Here is a 24,461-nt window from a genome sequence, read left to right on the forward strand (position 1 = left end):
TGGGGACTCACAGATGAGTAAAAGTGAAATATTTCATAATAAATTTAAACACACACTCACAAGAAGCCATTAAGTAATTCACAAACCAGAGCGTACAATCTAGATAACTAGCAGAAAAAAATATGTGTGCTAATGGGGATCCAAGCAAAATGGTATAAGAACATGAAAGAATAAACAATTCCTGAGGGAAAAGTTTCTCAAGTAAGTAAGATGTTTGGGTTGTACCTTGAAGGATGAGTAGGATATTAAACCTTTAATAGGGAGCCATAGGGGCAAATCAAAATCATAAGGAGAGGGACTTCCCTGGTGGCGCAGTGGTAGAGAATCCGTCTGCCAATGCAGGGGACACGGATTCGATCCCTGGGTCTGGGAAGATCCCACATGCTGCGGAGCAACTAAGCCCATGCACCATAACTACTGAGCCTGCGGTCTAGAGCCGGCGAGCCACAACTACTGAGTCTGCGTGCTACAACTACTGAAGCCACACGACCAGAGCCCATGCTCCTCAACAAAGAGAAGCCACCGCAATGAGAAGCATACACACCTCAAGGAAGAGTAGCCCCCACTCACTGCAACTAGAGAAAGCCCGTGCACAGCAAGGAAGACCCAATGTAGCCAAAAATAAATAAATAAAATAAATAAATTTATTTTAAAAAATCATAATGAGATACCACTTCATATCCACTAGGATGGCTGTAATAAAAAGACTATGACTTTACTCAAAAGTAACTTTGATGGCTATAATAAAAAAGAACAAGTGTTGGTGAGGCTGTGAAGAAACTGGAACCCTTGTACACTACTGGTGGAAATGTAAAATGATGCAGCTGCTTAGCAAGACAGTTTGGCAGCTCCTAAAATGGTTCAACACAGAGTTATCACATGACTCAGCAATTCCACTCCTAGGTATGTACCCAAGAGAACTGAAAACATATGCCTGCACAAAACCTGTACACGAATTTCGCAGCAGCATTATAATAGCCCAAAGTGGAAACAACACAAATGTCTATCAACTGATAAATGGATACATAAAATGTGGTATATCTATACATGAGCTTATTATTCAGTCATAAGAAGGAAAGAAGTACAGATACATGCTACAATATGAACCTTGAAAATATGCTAAGTGAAAGAAGGCAGTCACAAAGGACCACTGATTACATAATTCCATTTATATGAAATGTGTATAATAGGCAAGTCTTTAGAAACAGGAAGTAGATTACTGATTACCTATGGCTGGGAGAGGGGGATAATGAAAGAACTGGGAAGTGATAGCTAAGTGGGCAGAGTTTCTTTGGGAGGTGGGTAATGAAAATGTCCTAAAAGTATGGTAATGGATGCAGGACTCCATGAATATACAAAAGCCACTGAACTGTACCCTATAAACGGGTGAATTGTATAGTATGTGAATTATATCTCAATAAAGCTGTCATAAAAATTTGATAGAGATGGGTAGCGAGAAGAGGACATTCCAACCATTGAAAACTTCTTGAGATGTTTGGCTATCACACACTAGTATGACCTAGCACAGGATTCAGCCTAGGTTGGCATCACCCTACTTCATTTCCAGATAGAAAATTCATAAGATTAATATATTTTATTGAAATTCAAGTGGAAGTATGTATTAGACATTAAATCATGTCAGAGCAAGAAAGGAATATTTTCTGTAATCCCCCTCCCTGAAAAAAAATATAACATTAAAAACAAAACAAAACAAAAAAAGAAAGGTATCTCTGGAACACACAGCACCTGAGCCACAGAACCCATACCACGGATCTGCCCACCATACCTGGTTTTATTTTATTTATTTATTTATTTAGGCCACGTGGTATGGCATGCGGAATCTTAGTTCCCTTACCAGGATTGAACCGGGGTCCCCTGCGGTGGGAGCTCAGGGTCTTAACCCCTGGACCACCAGGCAAGCCCTCATACCTGGTTTTCAAAGCTGACTCTCAGCACTTCTACTACTTCCTCTTAGCTCAAGTAAACCTGACACCATCTCCAGCTCCTCATCTCCTCCCCCTTACTCTTTCATGGCTCTTACCACTACAGTAGCAATCTGTTTTCTACATCCCTTTAATACCAGAGGGAGTTTTTACATTCATACCAGGTGATACTCAAACTAGTTCTCAAGTATAAAATTGACGTTTTTAAACCCTAAGTCAAAATAACTAAAGAATCCTCAGTTAAGCATACAGCCAAACACATTGCTCAAGAATCCATTCACCCTTCCAGATCCACTAGGCACTCTTGTCCACCTTGCATTATGCCTTGGAAGCTGACCATACAGAGTGTATGAACAGGCTTCCTTGCCCTCTGGCTTCCAGTTGGGTTTGGCTAACCAGATATATACCAGTAGGATATCAAAGGGCAGGAGGAGAATGAGACCAGAGTATTTCTTTTCCTAGCTCCTTTCCCTGCCAGAATACCGTGATTTGGCTGCATACCTCTACTGAAGCCCATAGTTCTCTCCATACACTCTTAGATTCTGGTAATCTCCCTCAGTTCTTTGACCTTTTAGATATAGAGTACGTAGGCTCTGTAATTGCTGGCCATAGGGTACTCTACTCCCTCTCACTGGTTTCCCTAAGTCCCTTTGTAAATAGTCCCTTCATTACATCTTTCTCAAATTACTCCATTTGGGTATGCATCTGTTTCCTTTTAGGACCCTAAACGATGAACAAACCATTCTACCTTAAAGATTCAGGTGCAAGAGGATATGTACCAGAAACTCTTGAGAAATTCTGCTTTCTTTAAGATTGGATAAAGAACCTCCTCACTGGGCAAAAATCCTCAAGGCACAGTTTGATGCAGAATTCTTTTCATCTAACAATTTAACAGTATCTTAAGTTAAACTGTTGATTTAACTTTATGATTTCATATCATCTTCCAGACAACTTTGTGAAGTAGAGCAGGTGATGTGTTATTTTCCTTCTAAAACTCAGAAACTGAGGTTCAGTTTTATTTCAACATTCCCTCTGTTATGTCGCTTCACTTTTTGTTAAGCAGAACCAAGTAATGGAAACCTTAATACTGACAGTATCCAAACCAAGGCAACCAGCTGAGTAAACATGTAAAGCAGTCCTTTCCATGACCCTACATCCTTTCTCTCCCTTCTGGAAAGAAAACAGTTCTAAGTTCCCTGGCCATAGGTAATGTCTAGTCAAAGTAGAACATTTAAGGAACAAAGGCATTTGAACTGTGAACCAAATAAATTAGAGGAAAACCTACATAAGACTGGTGCTTACATAGACTTACTAGAGCAAGAGCCCTCAACTGAAATATATGGGCAATTCTATTGGGGGGCAGAGCCCTTTTAGGCACAGTGTTTTTAGGCAGCACAATCCCATGCCTCTATCCCAAGGAATAACCAACTATGCCACCAGTTTGTGGGTACATGTCAGTGTGGCAATATCTCATATGTACCAGGAACCATAAAGCAAAAAGTTTAATTAATTCTCAGGACAGAAAAAGGATCTTTGAAGGTTAAGTAGCTTAAGTCTGAACATGACCACCAACTGCTTGGGGAGAACATGGGTAGGATACAACTGAGCCCCCATGGAGTGCTACTCTGCATTACACAACCCCTCCACTCTTCAGCCTAGCTGGTGGATCATCGTATGGCCTGAGAAGGAGTTGCAAAGTGAAAAAGAATAACGGCATCATTGGAGCTTCAGAGCTTGCAGAGAAGTATATGTGCCTCTCTTCCACAATAAAGTTGCCTCAGATAGAGAAAATATATAGGAAAAGATAATGCCTGCCTATAGTTTATTTTGCCCTATCTTGTCATTTACCCTATTTTCATCATCTGACACAATTTTATTGTGGTCAGAAATACAGAGATCATAAACCCATAGGAAGTCAGGAAACACCAGCACTCCTCTTCTTCACCCTTATACTACCTATACAAAGAATTCCCAGATTGGTAGATTAGGGATCTGGTTTTATCAAGGCCTAAAATCTCAAAGTCATGAAAAGATTCTGCTCCTGTGACCATTATAGAAATATTTTTGATTCACCAAACAATAAATACTGGCAATACTACACACCTGAAGAAAGTAACCTAACCAAAGAATATGGAAGGTATATATGCCTAGTCTATTTTCAGATCAAAATAAAATGTATACATGCAACCACCTAGCATTACGTTAGGTATATAAAGTTTAATCCTTATTCTACCCTGCCTTGTTTTGGTCACGCCACAGGGCATGTAGGATCTTAGTTCCCCAACCAGGGATCGAACCCGCATCCCCTCCACTGGAAGCGTGGAGTCTTAACCACTGGACCGCCAGGGAAGTCCCTCTAGTCTGCTTTTTACAAGTCACAAACAACTGCAGATATAATTTTTCAAAGTCTGATATAATATACATAAAATACGTCCAGAAAGATTCACAAGAAACGGTTAATAAAGTTGGCCGCTAAAAAGACGAACTAGGTATATGAAAGATGGAGTGAAAACAGACCTTTGAACCTTTTATATTTTATACCAAGTCCATACATCTATTATCTATTTAAAAACAAAAGAAAAAGTTTCAAGGTCCGACATACTAATTTTTTAAAACTAGGATAGAATGTTAAAACACTTGAGTCCATACAGCCTGACTCCTGGACCCATGCTCTCATAGTTCCTAACATACTCTGAATCTCAAAAGAGACAGTGATCTGAACAGAACTAGTCCTTGGCAAAGTGTTAACCTAGTTTATCAAACTCACGGTCTTAAACTACAATTGGGAATGGGGCAGAAGTCGGAGGTAAGGGGTGGAGGTGACGACTGATTGCCAAAGTAAGAACTGAATACCAAAAGCCAACTATAAACAAAGTGATAAGGTCTCCAAAAGAGGAAGAGAAAGTTCTGTAAGTTCTACCTAATTCCTGGATAGTAATGTGGAAGGTTATGTAAGTATTTTTGCAAGGTCCAGTACCCATAGCCACATAAAGATATACTATTTATATAATAGCTACAGTGTACTTAATCCATAAAGAATATAGAAAAGGGGGAATCCCTGTTCTTTTAGGCTGATATATTAAAACAAAACAGCGATTTTTCTTTCTCCTTATTACAAAAAGTTTTGACAGAACTTACAGAGCAGAATCTCAGGTTCCTACTTACCTCTGGTATCCTTTGGAGGTGAAATTGGAAGAAAATTTAGAATGAGAATAAGAGACTTATAGCTTAGAGGCAACCCTCTACTACCCCTTCACTTCTTTCCCTTTCTCTAGTCTCCATCCTCTCTCTTGCTCTTTTCTATTCTTCCTCCATTTTTTCCCTTCTTCTCTATCTTTGCTTAGGCTTACTCCTGACAGTTGCATTCAGTGATATCCTTAAGTAATAATTAGCCTGGCTGTGGTATTAAAGTTGCTCATATCTTAACCTATTAAAAAAAAAAAAAAGACAGTCCTGGTTCAGAGGATGGGAGGCAAAGTTTAATAAGAATACCTTTTTTTACTATTAATTATGGAAAACATACAAAGGCAAAAGAAGAGTATAATGAATCCCTACACATTTATCACTTAGCTTTAACAATTATTCATGGACAAACTTGCTTCATTTGTAACTCCACCTATTTCCTTACCTCCCATATTATTTCAAAGCAAATAGCAAATATATAATTTCATTACAAAATATTTCAGCATGTAGCTCTGAAAGATCTCTTTAAAAAAAAAACCCAAACAACTCTATATCATCTAAAAATTAATAATTCCTTAATTTTATAAAATAGAGTTAAAATTTCCAATTGTCTTATATATGTCAGAATTGTTTTATTTTGTTTTACAGTTTATTTGAATTTTTTGGCCACACTGTGCGGCTTGTGGGATCTTAGTTCCCTGACCAGGGATTGAACCCAGGCCCTTGGCAGTGAAAGCATGGAGTGCTAACCACTGGACCTCCAGGGAATTAGCCAGTTTATTTGTTTGAAATAGGATCCAAGTAAGGTCCATATACTGTCACTGGTTGCTGACACATCTTTTAATCGACAAGTTCCCTATCCATTCCTATTTCTTGCAGTTTTCTTTAAGAATTTTAAAAATTTATTTATTTAGGCTGTGCTGGATCTTCCTTGCACTGCACAGGCTCTCTAGTTACAGCGCACGGGCTCTAGAGCTCATGGGCTCAGTAGTTGCGGCGAGCAGGTTTAGTTGTGGTATGTGGGATCTCAGTTCCCCAACCAGGGATTGAACCCAGGCCCCCTGCATTGGGAGTGCGGAGTTTTAACCACTGGACCACAAGGGTAGTCCCCTATTTCTTGCAATTTATTGTCAAGGAAATTCTTACGTTTGTACCAGCATAAAAATTAACCCATTCAAAAACCATTTAATTAGAGTTACCATGTGATCCAGCAATCCCACCACTGGGCATATATCCAGAGAAAACTAATTCAAAACGATATTGAGGGGGGGCTCCCCTGGTGGCACACTGGTTAAGAATCTGCCTGCCAATGCAGGGGACACAGGTCCGAGCCCTGGTCCAGGAAGATCCCACATGCCGCAGAGCAACTAAGCCCGTGCGCCACAACTACTGAGCCCACGTGCCACAACTACTGAAGCCCATGCTCCTAGAGCCTGTGCTCCGCAACAAAAGAAGCCACCACAATGAGAAGCCCACGCACCACAATGAAGAGTAGCCCCCACTCACTGCAACTAGAGAAAGCCTGCGCACAGCAGTGAAGATCCAACACAGCCAAAAATAAATAAATAAATATTTTAAACAATGGTTTCGATGGCAAATTTTATTTAAAAAAAAAAAGATATAGGGGACTTCACTGGCAGTCCAGTGGTTAAGACTCCACGCTCCCAATGCAGGGGGCACAGGTTTGATCACTTGTTGGGGAACTAAGATTCTGCATGCCACGCAGCGTGGCCAAAAAAAAAAAAGATATATGCACCCCAATGTTCACAGCAGAACTATTTACAATAGCCAAGACATGGAAGCAACCTAAATGTCCGTCAACACATGAATGGATAAAGAAGATTCAGTATATATATGTACAATGGAATATTATTCAGCCATAAAACAGAACGAAACAATGCCATTTGCAACCATCTGGATGGACCTGGAGATTGGTAAGCCAGACAGAGAAAGACAAATATCATATGATATTACTGATAAGTGGAATCTAAAAAAATGATACAAATGAACTTATTTACAAAACAGAAATGGACTCAGAGACATAGAAAACAAACTTATGGTTATCAAAGGGGAAAGGGGGTGGGGGAGGGATAAATTAGGAGTCTGTGATTAACAGATACATGCTACTATATATAAAATAAATCACACTACTATATATAAAATAAAACAACAAGGACTTACTGTATAGCACAGGGAACTATATTCAGTATCATGTAATAACCTATAATAGAAAAGAATCTGAAAAAGAATACATATATATGTATAACTGAATCACTGTGCTGTACCCCTGAAACTAACACAACATTACTAGTCAACTATATGTCAATAAAAAGTTGTTTGTTTTTGAAAAAAAATTTATTAAGTAGGTACTATTTGGAGAATAGACAAAAGAATCTACAACTGAACAATTACTTATTGTATCTAATATGTAGCATGTGGAGGTGCTATGAAGAAATGCAAAATGAGAGAAAAGGTTGGCCTTCAAAAGGCACAAGATGGAATGCAAAAACAGAACAATGACATAAAAACATAAAATCAAAACAAAACTTCCTAGTAACAACATAGCTTCTCTAGTGACTATTGATGTTAATCTCAATAGTCAACTGACCTTTTATTTTATTATCTTTTTCTCAGGCGAAGGGAAGGGAAAATAACAAATGTTGGCTATTTACCATATTCCAGGCCCCATAGGATTTTGTTATCTAATATAATCTTTACAAAGAAAATCATGAGGGCTTCCCTGGTGGCACAGTGGTTAAGAATCCACCTGCCAATGCAGGGGACACGGGTTCAAGCCCTGGTCCAGGAAGATCCCACATGCCGTGGAGCAACTGAGCCCGTGTGCCACAACTACTGAGCCTGCACTCTAGAGCTGGCAAGTCACAACTACTGAGCTCATGCGCCTAGAGCCCATGCTCCACAACAAGAGCAGCCACCGCAATGAGAAGCCCGTGCACCACAACGAAGAGTAGCCCCCACTTGCCGCAACTAGAGAAAGCCCGCACACAGCAACGAAGACCCAATGCAGCCAGAAATTTAAAAATTAAAATAAATAAATAAAAGAGACAGTAGAAGAGAAATTTAGAAAGTAGGAAGGTGGAGGTTTGTTTAAAAAAAATGATAATGAGATAATGGGATAGGTATAATTTCCATTTTCTTTTCTTTTCTCTTTTTTTTTTGTCCACGCTGCACAGCTTGTGGGATCTTAGTTCCCTGACCCAGGGATCAAACTCAGGCCAACGGCAGTGAAAGTGCCACTGAGTCCTAACCACTGGACTCACCACCAGGGAATTCCCTCCGTTTTCATTTTTATTGATATGGAAATTAAGGTTCAGAGGAGTTCTTTCTTTCCCAAGTTTACATAATTAGTAAGTAGTAGAATCTTATTTTTGACTGAGGATCATCTGGTTCCCAAGTCCGCATCCTTTCCATTGCTGTTTGTCTAAACACAGGAACAGCAATGGCTTTCACGAACTATAAGCAAGGTCAACAATTAGCTCCAATTATTTTTTTAAGAGATCGATTTCTAAAATGTGTTCAAATCAACAGTCTAAAATGACACCAGAAAACAGGTAAAGAGGGACTTCCCTGGTGGTCCAGTGGTTAAGACTCTGCTCTCCCACTGCAGGGGGCATGAGTTCCATCCCTGGTCAGGGAACTAAGATCCCACAGGACACTCAGTGTGGTCAAAAAGAAAAGAAACTTAGCTTATCATTTTACCTCAATAATCAAAATATCTACTAGATTTAAGTACTGGTCTGATACGTGAAAATGGGACTGAACTGAGGAATCTGATCATCATCTTCCCTGGAGAAAACACTTACTGCCCACTCCACTGCTCCCTTCAGCGTAGAGGGACAGACAGACATCAGCATATCGCTCCTGCTGTGCAGGCAGCTCTAGAAGCAGCAGCACAGCTGTGTCCTCTTTTGCTCTGGGGGTTCAGCTGCCTGAAGGGAGCACACACTCAGCTTTGCTACCTTACACACTGGTGGGGTTTCACAGGGGTTGCCCCACAGGGGAAGTCTGTAGTTTCTCTTTGGTTTGGTTTTGATCACTGCTTGCACCTAGATGGAGAAATCTGTCTAATTCTGGCAGTAGTAGAAAATCCAGTGGCCCACAGATACAAGCTACCTTCTTGAATATTAGTGTTATCAGTAATAAAGTTGTTGTTTTTATTTCCATTTGTCAAACTTTCTTCTTATTTCTCAACTGGAGTGGAGGAAGAAGGATGCTTCAAATTGAAACCCGCAAACCCCAGCAGTCTTTAAAGGCTAGGCAAGTATTTCCTCTGGTAGTTGAAATGGAGGCCAGAGTAAAATGTTAGTGTGCCTGGCCCTACCAGTTTACAAATCCTATAATTGTAAAATAATGATTTAGTAATAATTCAATTTGGGACAACGAAGAAAATCATTTTCATTTATAATGTAAGACCTTTATTTCACAAATGAGGAAAAATCAGATTCAGTTTTGATATAAGCACTCAGTTATTCACTATTCATTTAGCAATTGAGTAGGCAATGAATCAATGTTTACTAAATGTTTTTTCAAAAGTATATTTCTTGACTATAGAGCCCATTAACTAGCAGAAAGGGGTTAAAACACAAGGGCTCAAAAATCAAAGACTATAGTTTAATTCTAGTGTTGCCATGTACTAGTCTGTGACTTTGGGTAAGTTGCTTAACCTTACCTGCAAAATGCAGACAGTAACAGCACCTATGTAATAGGATTAGTGTGGGGATTGAAATAAATACATATAAAGCTCTTATAGTGCCTGAAATATAAAAGGAGCTCACATCCATTCATTCAATAAATACTTAATGCCCGATTTAGAGTACCAGGCACTATGTCTGACAGCAAGGACAAAATGCCAAGCTAAAGATGGTCTAAGACAAAGACTAGAGATGGTCTTGGTTCTAACAGAATTCAGCGTTTAGTAGAGATATAGCCATTAATCAAATAATCACAAAGTAATTGTATAATTACCCAGTGTGATAAATGGGCTAGGAAAAAAAAAAACAGAAGGCTGTGACCTACTTTAGTTAGTATAGTCAGAAAGGTGACATTTAGGTGAGACTTCAAGGAGGAGCAAAAAGTAGCCATTCAGAGAATGAAATAAAGGATCATTCCAGAAAGAGAAATGGGCAAAAGACACAAAGTGAGATTTTCAACTGAATCTGAAAGAAACAGAAGGCCAGTGAAGCTGGAGTGTAATGAAGGATGGAAGGGTAGGCAGAGCCTCCCAGGCTGTGTTAAAGTACTTGGCTTTCATTCAACACAATAGACAGTCAATGAATAATTTTATGCAAGAGAGAAGTTATAAGATCTGATCTATGTTTTGAAAATATTACTCTGGCTACTATGGGAAGAATAAATAAGAGTGAGGCAGGGGGTGAAATGGCAAGCTCAATTAGGAGGCCACTGTAATAGTCCAAACAAGAGACAATATAGTCTATAATTGGAGAGATGGCTGTAAAGGTGGAGAGAAATGGAAAGATATGAGGTGTAGTTTATAGGTAGAATCAAAGGACTTGCTTATAAATTAGATGCAGGAAAGTATAGTGTCTAGCTTGAGTAACTGGATGGATGACGGTATCATTCACTAATGCTGTAGAGATGGTGGGGAGAGCCAATTTGAGGACTACAAAGCAATCATTACATTTTGAATATGTTAATTTTAATAACCTGTGAGATTTCTAGGAAAAAAATATCAATTCAGCAGTTGGATACACAGAGGAGAAGTCTGTTCTAGCAATTATCTATAAATCTGTTAGCATAGTAATAAATGAAATCTAGGAATAAAGTATATTTAGAAAGAAGGCAAGAAAGCCTGAAGAAATATAAACACTCAGAAATTGAGTAGAGTAACTGACAAGGAGGTCAAAAGAGGAGGGCAAAAGGGCAAGACCCAAGAAGGTTGTGTTACCGGAGGCAACAAAAGACAGAGTTTCAAGAAATGGGGAATAGTCAACTCCAGCAATGCCACTAAGAGGTTATGTAAGATAAAAACTAAAAAACAAACAAACAAAACACTAGTTGGATTGGGCAACTTAAAAGTACTATGGACTAGAGCAAGCAGAAGAAAGAATCAGTGAGCCTGAAGAGAGATCATTTGAATTTATCCAGCCAGAAGGAAAACAAAAAAACAAGCAAACAAACAAAAACCATAATGAAAGGGAATGAAGAAAGCCTATGGGACTTACGGGGCATAATAACAGAAACAAGCTATGAACTACTGGAGCTGCAGAAGAAGAGAGAGAGAAAGGGGTAGAAAGCTTATTCAAAGAAATAACAGCTGAAAACTTCCCAAATGTGGAGAGAGATGTGGACATCCAAGTTCATTAAGCTAATAGCTCACTCCAAAGTTTCAATCCAAAATGACCTTCTCCAAGATGCATTATAGTAAAATCATCTAAAATCAAAGACAAATTAAAAGTCAGTTCGAAAAAAAAAAATGTCTCTCATACAACAGAGCCTCCATAAGGCTATAAGTAGATTTCTCAGCAGAAATCCTGCAGGCCAGGAGAGAATGGGATGATATATTCAAAATGCTGAAAGAAAAATAATGCAAAACAAGAATACTTTACCCAGCAAAGCTGTCCTTCAGAAGTGAAGGTAAAATAAAGACTTTCCCTAACAAAAGCTGAGAGAGTTCACCACCACTTGACCTGCCTTAACAAGAAATGCTGAAGAGTTCTTCAATCTGAAAAGAAAGGATGTTAACTAGTAACACAAAAACATATGAAAATATACAACATACTGATAAAGGTAAACACACAGTCAGATTCAGAATACTCTAGTACTGTAATGTGGTGGTGTTAACCACTTAACTCTAGTATAAAGGTTAAAGGACAAAAGTATTAAAGTATTGTAGCTATAGCTACAATAATTTGTTAATGGACACACAATATAAAAAGATGTAAATTGTGACATGAAAAACATAAAATGGGGGTGGGGGTAAAAGGGTAGATTTTGTATGCAATCAAAGTTAAGCTGTTATCAGTTTAAAATAGACTGTTACATCTATAAGATGTTTCAAGTAAGCCTGAGGGTAACCACAAAACAAAAACCTATAACAGATACACATAAGATAAAGAGAAGGGAATCAAAGTATACCACTATCAGAAATCATCAATTCATAAAGCAAGACAGTAAGAGAGGAAGAAAGGAAGAAAGGAACTACAAGACAGCCAGAAAACAATGAACAAGATGGCAATAATAAGTCCTTACCTAGTTATAATTACTTTAAATGTAAATGGATTAAATTCTCCAATCAAAAGGCACAGAGTGGCTGAATGGATAAAAAACAAGGTCTAACGTTTATGCTGTTTGCAGAAGACTCATTTACTACAAGGACACACATAAGAACAAAGTGAAGGGTTGGAAAAAGATATTCCACACAAATGGAAACCAAAAGAAAGCAAGGATAACTATACTTATATCAGAAAAAAGAACTTTAAGTCAAAAACTGTAACAAGAGACAAAGAAAGTCATTATATAATGATAAGAAAAGGGTCAATTCATCAAGGGGATGTTAACAGTTGTAAATGTGTATATACCCAACATTAGAGCACCTAAAATATTGAGCAAATATTAACAGATCTGATGGGAGAAACAGACAATACAGTAATAGCAGAGGATTTCGATACTCCACTTTCAATAATGAATGGATCACCCAGACAGAAAATCAATACAGAAACAATGGACTCGAACTATACTTTACATCAAATGGACCTAACAGACATATACAGAACCTTCCACCTAAAAACAACATAACAGGGCTTCCCTCATGGTGCAGTGATTGAGAGTCCGCCTGCCAATGCAGGGGACATGGGTTCGTGCCCTGGTCTGGGAAGATCCCACATGCCGTGGAGCGGCTGGGCCTGTGAGTCATGGCCGCTGAGCCTGTGCGTCCAGAGCCTGTGCTCCGCAACGGGAGAGGCCACAACAGTGAGAGGCCTGCGTATCGCAAAAAATAATAATAATAAAAAATTTTTTAAATAATTAAAAAAATAAAAACAACATAACACACCTTCTTCTCAAGTGCACCTGGAACATTCTGCAGGATAGAGCACATTAGGTCACAAAACAAGTCTCAGTAAATTTAAAAATACTGTAATCATACCAAGTATCTTTTCTGACCAAAATGATATAAACTAGAAATCAATAACAGAAGGAAAACTGGAAAATTCACAAATATGTGGAAATTAAACAACACATTCCTGAACAACCAATGGGTCAAAGATAAAATCAAAAAATATCTTGAAACAAACAAAAATGGACACACAACATACCAAAACTTATGGCATGCAGCAAAAATAGAGCACAGAGGGAAGTCTAGAGTGATAACTGTCTACATTAAGAAGAAGAAGAAAAAAAAAAGATCTCAAATAAACAACCTCAAGGAACTGGACAAAGGACAAATTAAGCCCAAAGTTAGCAGAAAGAAGGAGATAACGAAGATCAGAGCAGAAATAAATGAAATCCGGAATAGATAAACAATGGAAAACTGTTAGTTTTTTTAAAAAGATTAAATTGACAAAACTTTAGCTAGATTTACCAAGAAAAAAAGAGAGAGGACTCAAAGAAATAAAACTAAAAATGAAAGAGGAGACATTGCAACTGATACCACAGAAACACAAAGGATCATACGACACTGCTATGGACAATCATATGCCACCAAATTGGACAACCTAGAAGAAATGAATAAATTCCTAGAAACATACAATCTACCAAGTCTTAATAATAAAAATACAGAAAATCTGAACAGACTAATAAGTAAAGAGACTGATAATCTCCAGGACTAGATGGCTTCACATGTGAATTCTATCAAACATTTAAAGAAGAATTAACACCAATTCTTCTCAAACTCTTCCAAAAAAATGGAGGAGGGAACACTTCCAAACTCATTTAACAAGACCAGCATTATCCTGATACCAAAGCCAGATGATGACATTAAAATAAAACAACAGACCAACATCCATGATGAACATAAGTGCAAAAATTCTCAAAAAAATACTAGCAAAACAAATTCAACAGCACATTAAAAGCATCATACACCATGATCAAGTGAGACTTATCCCTGAGATGCAAGGATGGTTCAATATACACAAATCAATAAATGTGATATAGCACATTAACAGAACAACAAAAATCATGATAATCCCAACAGATGCAGAAAAAGCAATTGACAAAATTCAACATCGTTTCATGATAAAAACACTCAATAAATTGGGAACAGAAGGAACATACCTCAACATAATAAAGGCCATATATGACACGCCCACAGCTTATATCATATTCAACAGTGGAAGTCTGAAAGCTTTTCCTTTAAGATCAAGAACAAGAAAAGGGTGAACATTCTGACCACTCCTATTCAACGTAATACTAGAAGTCCTAGCCAGAGCAATTAGGCAAGAAAAAGAAATAACGGCATCCAAATCGGAAAGGAAGAAGTAAAATTGTCTGTTTGCTGATGACATGATTTTGTATACAGAAAATTCTAAAGACTCCATCAAAAAAGTGTGAGGCCTAATAAACAAGTTCCATAAAGTTTCAGGATACACGGACTTCCCTGGTGGCACAGTGGTTAAGAATCTGCCTGCCAGTGCAGGGGACACGGGTTCAAGCCCTGGTCCAGGAAGATCGCACATGCCGCAGAGCAACTAAGCCCGTGTGCCACAACTACTGAGCCTGTGCTCTAGAGCCCATGAGCCACAACTACTGAAGCCCATGCACCTAGAGCCCGTGCTCTGCAACAAGAGAAGCCACTGCAATGAGAAGCCTGTGCACCTCAATGAAGAGTAGCCCCTGCTCGCCACACTAGAGAAAGCACATGTGCAGCAACAAATACCCAATGCAGCCAAAAATAAATTTTTTAAAAAAGTTTCAGGATACAAAATCGAACATACAGGGCTTCCCTGGTGGCGCAGTGGTTGAGAGTCCACCTGCCGGTGCGGGGGACACAGGTTCATGCCCCAGTCTGGGAAGATCCCACATGCCGCGGAGTGGCTAGGCCCGTGAGCCATGGCCGCCGAGCCTGCACGTACGAAGCCTGTGCTCTGCAACAGGAGAGGCCACAACAGTGAGAGGCCCGCATACCACACACACACACACAAAAATCGAACATACAAAAATCAGTTCCATTTCTATACACCAATAATGAAATCAGTTTTATTTCTATACACAAACTATCTGAAAGAGAAATAAAGAAAATCCATTTACAATAGCATCAAAAATAAAATAGGAATAAAGTAAACAAGGAGGTGATAGATCTGTACATTGAAAACTACAAAACACTGCTGAAAGAAATGGAAGGAGACACAAGTAAATGAAAAACAATGTTGTGGGTTTTTTTACAGAAATAAAAAGTTCCATCCTAAAACTCATTTGGAATCTCAATGTACCCTGAATAGCCAAATCTTGAACAAGAAGAACAAAGCTGGAAGTCTCAAACTTTCTCATTTCAAAAATTATTACAAAGCTATAGTAATCAAAACAGTGTGGTACTGGCATAAAGACAGACATACTAACCAATGGGACACAGTAGAGAGCCAGAAATAAACCCTTGCACATATGGTCAAATTATTTGACAAGGGTGCCAAGACCACTCAATGAGAAAAGAACAGCCTTTCCAACACATAGTATTGGAAAAACTGGATATCTACCTGCAAAAGAATGAAATTGGACCCTTACCTTACACTGTAAGGGTAAAAAATTACCCTTATACAAAAATTAACTCAAAATGGATCAAATACCTAAACATCTTGGAAGAAAACATAGGGGAAAAACTTCATGAGATTGGATTTGGCAATTTCTTGGATATGACACCAAAAGCACAGGTAACAAAAGAAAAAAACGGATAAATTGGACTATATCCATATTTAAAACTTCCATGCTTCAAAGGACACAATCAACAGAGTAAAAAGGCAACCTACAGAATGTAAGAAAATATTTGCGAGCCAAAGCAAATCACACTCTCTTTGTGGGCAACCCTGAAACAAAGTCACAGAGGAGCTCCTTTTTGAGCTTTTTCACCAGGCTGGGCCAGTAATAAAAGTGAAAATTCCAAAAGATAAGGATGGTAAAGCAAAGCAGTTTGCGTTTGTGAATTTCGAACATAAAGTATCTGCTCCTTATGCCATGAATCTACTTTACGGAATCAAGCTTTTTGGAAGGCCCATCAAAATTCAGATTAGATTAGGAAGTAACCATGCCTCACAGGAGGTCAGTTTGTCATATCCCCAGCATCGTGTTGGAAATTCAAGCCCTACTTCCACATCTCCTAGTAGGTAGGAAAGGAGCTAAAATGACTCGATCAGCACGGATAATTCAAAGATCTTTCTCTTCTTCAGAAAATTTTCAGAGACAAGCAGTGATGAACAGTGTTTTGAGACAGATGTCACATGGAGGGAAATTTGGTTCTCCATATCTGGATCAATCAGGATATTCCCCATCAGTTCGGTCATATAATCATACTTTTTAAAAAAAATTTTTATTTATTTTTGTCTGCATTGGGTCTTCATTGCTATGCACGGGCTTTCTCTAGTTGTGGCGAGTGAGGGCTACTCTTCCTTGTGGTGCATGTGCTTCTCATTGCAGTGGCTCCTCTTGTTGCAGAGCACAGGCTCTAGGCGCACGGGATTTAGTAGTTGTGGCACGAGGGCTCAGTAGTTGTGGCAGACGGGCTTAGTTGCTCTGTGGCATGTGGGATCTTCCCAGACCAGGGATTGAACCCGTGTCCCCTGTATTGGCAGGTGTATTCCTAACCACTGCGCCACCAGGGAAGTCCCCCACATAATCATACTTTTAACCAGTCTTCAAGCTCCCAGTGGCGTCGAGATACACATTATCACAGAGAAAAGTCAGAATTCTCATTCCTACATAGCGGATAGACATTATAGCCGTAAACAGTGTTAAACCACTGATCATGGGTCTGACCATCATTACAGAGAAAACAGGGATGATTTCTTCTATGAAGATAGGAATCACGATGGCTGGAGCCATGACTCTGATAACAGAAGAGACACTGGTAGAGAAGGAAAATGGTGCTCATCTCGACACTAACAAGTGATAAAAGGATGTTTTCATAAGGTTATTCTAGGCCCTTTTTGTTAATTTGTCTGGGACTGTTTTCTTAAAAGACTGTATAGAACAGCTTTATAAGTCGCCACATTTCTTTACAAAAATTTTAAAACCTAACAGCAGTCCAATACAGAAACGAGAAGAATTGTGGTTCTAGTTTTATTACATTAATAACCTTTCACCTCAGGGTTTTAAGAGGAGGCAAGCGTTTTATGCAAACGAAGGTGCCACAATTCCTAATCACTTCAGACAGTTGAGGAAGGGATGTATTATATGGATTATTTGTATTATGGAGCAAATATTTTAATTATCTGTTATCTTTTTGTACTGCAAGAAGTTTCTTGTTAGTGAATCAGATTTTTGGTGTATATAATAGAAAACATTCAAGTTGATAGTCTGAAATGACTCAGTATTTTGTTAATAAATGAGAAAATGTAACTTCAGTGATTCATTTTACTAACATTTCAGAAAGCTTTTTGGTAAAGTTTCAGGATAAATCATATTATTTAACTTCTTAGAGAACTTAAGTGTAAGTTCTGTGACATAATCTTGAACTTTACTGTAACTGAACATACAAGTATACATCTACATGTGCTATTTCATTATAAAATTTTAGAATTTGTTCATTAAATCATGTTTGATGTATGACTGAAGCCACTCAGTAAGTTAAATATCTCTAAATGTATTTTTTTACAGTAAAAATACAGTGTTAATGTAAATCCCCTTATTCTGGAAGAATAAAAATGTAAATGCATGGTCAGATAAAATGGTAAAATGTTTTACTAAAAGTATACTTTTCGGGGGAAAAAAATGGTTCACAAAACCTTTAAGTGCTGCCTCTATCACTCAAACTTCTAAAATTTTAACATTTTCAAAGTATCCAAGACAAGTGCACAAGGACACATTTTATTGTTGAAATTGTATAGGTTGCTTTTTGTTTTTATTTGAACATTTGAGAATTTAGTCTTAAACACTTTCTGATTTAAAAACTTTAAAACCTTGTTTAACAAAACTTTTATGTATCAAGATACTGTTTCCAGGACTTCCCTGGTGTCATGGTGATTAAGAATCCACCTGCCAATGCAGGGGACACGGGTTTCAGCCCTGGTCCGGGAAGATCCCACATGTCGCCGAACAACTAAGCCCGTCTGCCACAACTAATGAGCCTGTGCTCTACAGCCCGCGAGCCACAACTACTAAGCCCGTGTGCCACAACTACTGAAGCCCACACGCCTAGAGCACATGCTCCACAACAAGAGAAGCCACTACAATGAGAAGCCTGCGCACTGCAACGAAGAGTAGCCCCCGCTCACCACAACTAGAGAAAGCCGGCGTGCAACAACAAAGACCCAACACAGCCAAAACTAAAAATAGTTAATTTTAAAAAACAGACGCTGTTTCCTTTTCATTGTAGAACTTGTTTATAAAAATTCATTCCTAGGGACTTCCCTGGTGGCACAGTAGATAAGAATCTGCCTGCCAATGCAGTGGACATGGGTTCAAGCCCTGGTCCAGGAAGATCTCACATGCCACAGAGCAACTACGCCCGTGCACCACAACAACTGAGCCTGCACTCCAGAGCCCGCAAGCCACAACTACTGAGCTCACGTGCCACAACTACTGAAGCCTGTGTGCCTAGAGCCTGTGCTCTGCAATAAGACAAGCCACCTCAATGAGAAGCCCGCACGCCGCAACCAAGAGTAGCCCCCGCTCGCCACAACTAGAGAATGCCCGCGCGCAGCAACGAAGACCCAAAGCAGCCAAAAATAAATAAATAAATAATTTTTAAAAAGATTAAAAAAAAATTCATTCCTTGAAAAAAAAAAGAAAATACTTGCAAATCGTATACCTGATAAAGAGTTAATAGCCAAAATATATAAAGAACTCTACAACTCAGTAACAAAAAAACAAACAATCCCATTTTAAAAAATGGGCAAAGGACTTAAATTTTTTCCAAAGAAAATATACAAATGGCCAATAAGCACACGAAAAGATGCTCAACATCACTAATCATTAGACAAATGCAAATCAAAACCATAATGAAATACCCTGTCACACCCATTAGGATGGCTACCATCAAAAAAAAACAGAAAATAAGTGTTGGCAAGGATTTGGAGAAATCAGAACTTGTGCACTGTTGGTGGGAATGTAAAATGGTACAGCCGCTAAGGAAAACAGTGTGGTAATTCCTCAAAAAATTTAAAATAGAATTACCATATGATCCAGCAATTCCACTTCTGGGAATATACCCAAAAGACTTGAAAGCAGAGTCTGAAGAGATATTTATACACCCATGTTCATAGCAACATTATTCACAACAGCCAAAAGATGGAAGCAACTCAAGTATCTCTCACAGATGAATGGATAAACAAAATGTGGTATATACATTCAATGCGGGAATTCCCTGGCAGTCCAGTGGTTAAGACTTGGGCTTTCACTGCCGTGCACCCCGGTTCAATCCCTGGTTGGGGAACTAAGATCCCATAAGACATGTGGCGTGGCCAAAAAAAAAAGAAGTAAATACATTCAATGTAATATTATTCAGCCTTAAAAAGCAAGGAAATTCTGGGGCTTCCCTGGTGGCGCAGTGGTTAAGAATCCGCCTGCCAATGTAGGGGACACGGGTTCGAGCCCTGGTCCGGGAAGATCCCACATGATGCGGAGCAACTAAGCCTGTGTGCCACAACAACTGAGCCTGCGCTCTAGAGCCCGCAAGCCACAACTACTGAAGCCCACGAGCCTAGAGCCCGCGCTCCGCAACAAGAAAAACCACCGCAATGAGAAGCCCCGGCACCGCAAGAAAGAGTAGCCTCCGTTCACCACAACTAGAGAAAGCCCATGCACAGCAACGAAGATCCAATGCAGCCAAAAATAAATAAATGAAATAATAATTAAAGGAAAAAAAAGCAAGGAAATTCTGACATATGTTACAACATGGATGAACCTTGAGGACATTATGCTAAGTGATATAAGCCAATCACAAAAAGACAAATACTGTATGATTACACTTATATGAGGGACATAGAGAATTAATAAAAACAGAACATAGAATAGTGGTTGCCAAAAGCTGCGGGGAGGGGAGAATGGGAAGTTGTTTAATGGTGTAGATTTTCAGTTTCACAAGATGAAAAGAGTTCTACTAGAGATTGGTCGCACAATGTAAACGTACTTAACACTATTATACTGTATACTTAAAAATGGAGGGCTTCCCTGGTGGCGCAGTGGTTGGGAGCCCGCCTGCCGATGCAGGCGACACGGGTTCGATCCCCGGTCCGGGAAGATCTCACATGACGTGGAGCAACTAAGCCCGTGCGCCACAACTACGGAGCCTGTGCTCTAGAGCCTAGGAGCCACAACTACTGAGCCTGCATGCCGCAACTACTGAAGCCCATGTGCCTAGAGCCCGTGCTCTGCAACAAGAGAAGCCATCGCAATGAGAAGCCCGCGCACCGCAACAAAGACCCAAAGCAGCCAAAAATAAATAAATAAAATAAATAAATTTATTTTTAAGAAAAAACCCCAAATACTAAGAAAAAGAGAGTAAGATGTAATGAAGTAGAGATTCTATAGGTAGGAACTACTTTTCAAGAAGGTGGATTATAAAAGGGATCAGAAAAATGGGACAGTAACTGGCAGGAGACATGGGATCCAGCAGGGTTTCTATTTTCTATTAGATATGGGTGATATTTAAAGCTACGAGACTAGATAAAATTATGAAGGAAGAAGTGTAGATAGAAAAGAAACAAGGACTGAGTCCTGGGGACCTCCAAGGTTTAGAGATCAGGAAAATTGGGAGGAACCAGCAAAGGAGCCTGAAGAGGAAAGGCCACAGATACTAGAGGAACAGGAGGGTATGGTGGTCTGCAAACCAAATGAAGAAAGTGTTCCAAGGAATTGTGCGATCAAACGTGTCAAGCGTTGACAATAGATTAAAAGTAAGATGAGGAAAAAAAAAAAAGTAAGATGAGGGCTACAAACTGACCACTGAAGAACGTGAAAGTCACTGCAGACCTTCATAAGAGCAGTTTTGGTGGAGTGGTGGGAGTAAAAGCCTAACTGGATTAGGTTTAGGAGAAAATGAGAGGTATGACACTATCAACAAGTAGAGAGGATGTGAGTCTACAGTAAATTTTACGCTGTTGATGGAAACAAATGTGGTATAGTTAGAAAGCAATTTAGCATTATATCTTTTTTAATTAATTAATTTTTTTGGCCATGCTGTGCAGTATGCAGGATCTCAGTTCCCAACCAGGGATCCAACCCGTGCCCCCTAAAGTGGAAGTGCAGAGTCCTAACCACCAGTCCACCAGGGAATTCCATAGCATTATCTCTTAAAGGTGAACATTCACATACCTATACTGCACAATACCACTCCTAGGTATAAACCCAAAAGAAATTCTTACTCAAATGTACCACATAAATGATAATATTCTGAGCATCAATGTTAGGAATAGCAAAAACAAGCCTGGATTAATCCAAAAGCTCATTGGCAGGAGAATGGATAAATTATGGTATATTCACAAAAAGAAATATTATACAACATGAAAAAATGAATAAAACAGCTATATACAACATGAATTAATCATGAAGATGTAATACTGAATGGAAACAAACAGAAGACTGTTTGTCTAATTGCAATAAGACAATATAGTAGTGGTTGAGAGCACAGACTAGGAGCCAAACTATCTGGGTTCAAATCCCAGCTGGGCCATTCACTAGCAACGTGATTATTAAACTCTCTGTAGTTCATTTTTTCTCATCTGTGAAACAGGGAAAATAATAATGAAATTGTCATAAGGATTAAATGATATATATAATTATACATAAAGTACTTAGAACAATGTAAACAAGCAAATTAAACATGACTTTAAACTATGTTTTAAAAAAGCAATAGAATAATAAATTTAAAAGAGTGATTACCTCTAGAAGGGAGGGAGGGAGGGGATGGGATGGGGAGAAACTCCTAAATATATGCAATTTACAGGCAATGATTCTAGTTCTTGAGTTGGAAGATGGGTTTACAGGTGTTCCTCTTATTATTATGCTTTAGAGTTCCATGTAACCTTTTGTATTATCAAATAATATATTAAAGATAATAAAAGAAAAAGTAATGGAAGGAAATAAATTGGAGACAGCAAGTATATAACTCTTGAATAAACAACACTTTCAGATAGTTTATATAAAGGGAAGAAGAGAAATGGGGCAGCAGGTGGAGGAAGAAATGGCATCAAGAAAAAGGGTTTTTTTTTTGATAAAACAGTCTATTTACATACTGATATATGATTATAAATATTAACAAATATTACCAATCCTCAAAAATAACCCAATAAAGTATATCAGTACTTTAAGATGAAGAACTCAAGGTCAGAGAGCCTAAGAAACTTGGAACTAGGTCACACATCTAATAAGTGACAAAAGCCATATTTAAATTCAGATCTAACTCCAAATTTCACAACTTTATTTTATTTTAAAATTTTTATCAGAGTCTAGTTTACTTACAATGTTGTGTTAGGTTCAGGTGTACAGCAAAGTGAATCAGTTATACATATACATATATCCACTCTTTTTTAGATTCTTTTCCCATACAGGTCATTACACAGTATCGAGTAGAGTTCCCTGTGCTATACAGTAGGTCCTTATTAGTAATCTATTTTATATATAGTGGTGTGTATATGTCAATCCCAATCTTCCAATTTATCCCTCCCTCCCACCCCCTTCGAAATTTCACAATTTGTACAGAACAAAATGCTGCTTTCCTTTTCTTAATCTAATGCCTAACATTAGTTTAATTACATTTATTAGGATACATATTTTAAGTATCTACTAGATAGGCTTAAGATGCTATATCAGGTGTTTCAGAGCATAATAAACTGAACAACACTGTCTTTACCTTTACAGAGTTTACACTACAGCAATGAAGATAAGACAATCACCTAAATGATTCCAATACAATGCAAAATTACATAAATACCACATATGAAGTACAAAATATTATGGAGGCTAAGAAAAAAAGTCCCCTTTGGGGTTAGGAGGTAGAAGGATTAGGAGAAGCTTTATAGAAGAGGTAACATTTCAGCTGAACTTCTAAAGCGTAGTTAGGGTTTTGAAAGACAGTTTTGACTGTGAGCTCTTGAATGGCCACCATCATGCCTTAGCCCCAGGTCCTAGCATTCTGGAGCTATTTAACGAATATGGGCAGAGTGAACAAATGAACAGAAAGGCCATTCCAAAAGGAAGCAACAACAACAACAAAAGGATCAGAGGCTGAGTACTACATGAGGCACAATGACAAAAGAATCAGAGAGTAGGAGGGATATGAATATGAACATATATATTTGGAAAGTAAGTATCAAGTTACTCATCATGATTCTTTTTACATTTTGGCTCCCATATCTCCCATCTTTAAGAAAATTCTCTCAACACTACCACCATCCTCTTCCAGGCTTTATCTCATTTCTCTGCTCCCTATCTTTTTAAAATAACAACTTTATGAGCTATAACTTATATACCATGTAATTAACCCATTTAAAGTATAATTTCAAACTCTAATGGAAAAGAATATGAAAAAGAATGTATATATATGTATAGCTGAGTCATTTTGCTGTACAGCAGAAATTAACACAACATTGTAAATCAACTATACTTCAAAAAATAAAGTTTTTTAAAAACTAAAAAAAAAAAAAAGTATAATTTCAATGGTATTTGGATCACAGAGTTGTGCAACTATCACCATAGTCAATTTTAGAACATTTTCATGACCCCAGAAAGAAACCCAATACCCATTACCAGTCACTCCTCTTTTCCCCCCTAACCATCTCCTACTCCATCCCTAGGCAACTACTAATCTGCTTTCTGTCTCTCTGGATTTGCCTATTCTGGATATTTCATATAAATGGAAGCATCAAATACAGTTGACCCTTGACCAACACAGGTTTGAACTGCACAGGTCCACTTATATGTGGATTTTCTTCAATAGTAAATACTACACTACAGCAAGACCTGCTGTTGGTTGAATCCTAAGATGCAGAACCATGGATATAGAGGAGTCACGTATATATGGATGATCGACTATAGCTTACACATAGATTTTCCCAAGCCCCGCATTGTTCAAGAGTCAAATGTATGTGTTCTTTTGTGAGTGGCTTCTTTCACTAACATAATGTTTTCAAGGTTCATCCATTTTGTAGAATGTATCAGTACTCTATTATTATTATTTTTTTTTGGCTGTGTTGTGTCTTCATTGCTGTGCGA

General features: G+C 38.4%; 1 protein-coding gene and 1 pseudogene across 3 annotated transcripts in view; one reads left to right on the top strand and one right to left on the bottom strand.

Moving 5' to 3' along the window:
• RBMS2 (RNA binding motif single stranded interacting protein 2) overlaps window positions 1-24,461 on the bottom strand; it is a 61,513-nt gene that overhangs the window by 30,052 nt on the left and 7,000 nt on the right. The gene's annotated exons all lie outside the window — the stretch shown is intronic.
• On the top strand, window positions 4,732-17,192 carry LOC112394361 (RNA-binding protein 7 pseudogene; annotated as a pseudogene).

This window comes from Neophocaena asiaeorientalis, unplaced genomic scaffold (assembly GCF_003031525.2).
Source record: "Neophocaena asiaeorientalis asiaeorientalis breed wild unplaced genomic scaffold, Neophocaena_asiaeorientalis_V1.1 scaffold134, whole genome shotgun sequence".
Classification (NCBI taxonomy): domain Eukaryota; kingdom Metazoa; phylum Chordata; class Mammalia; order Artiodactyla; family Phocoenidae; genus Neophocaena; species Neophocaena asiaeorientalis.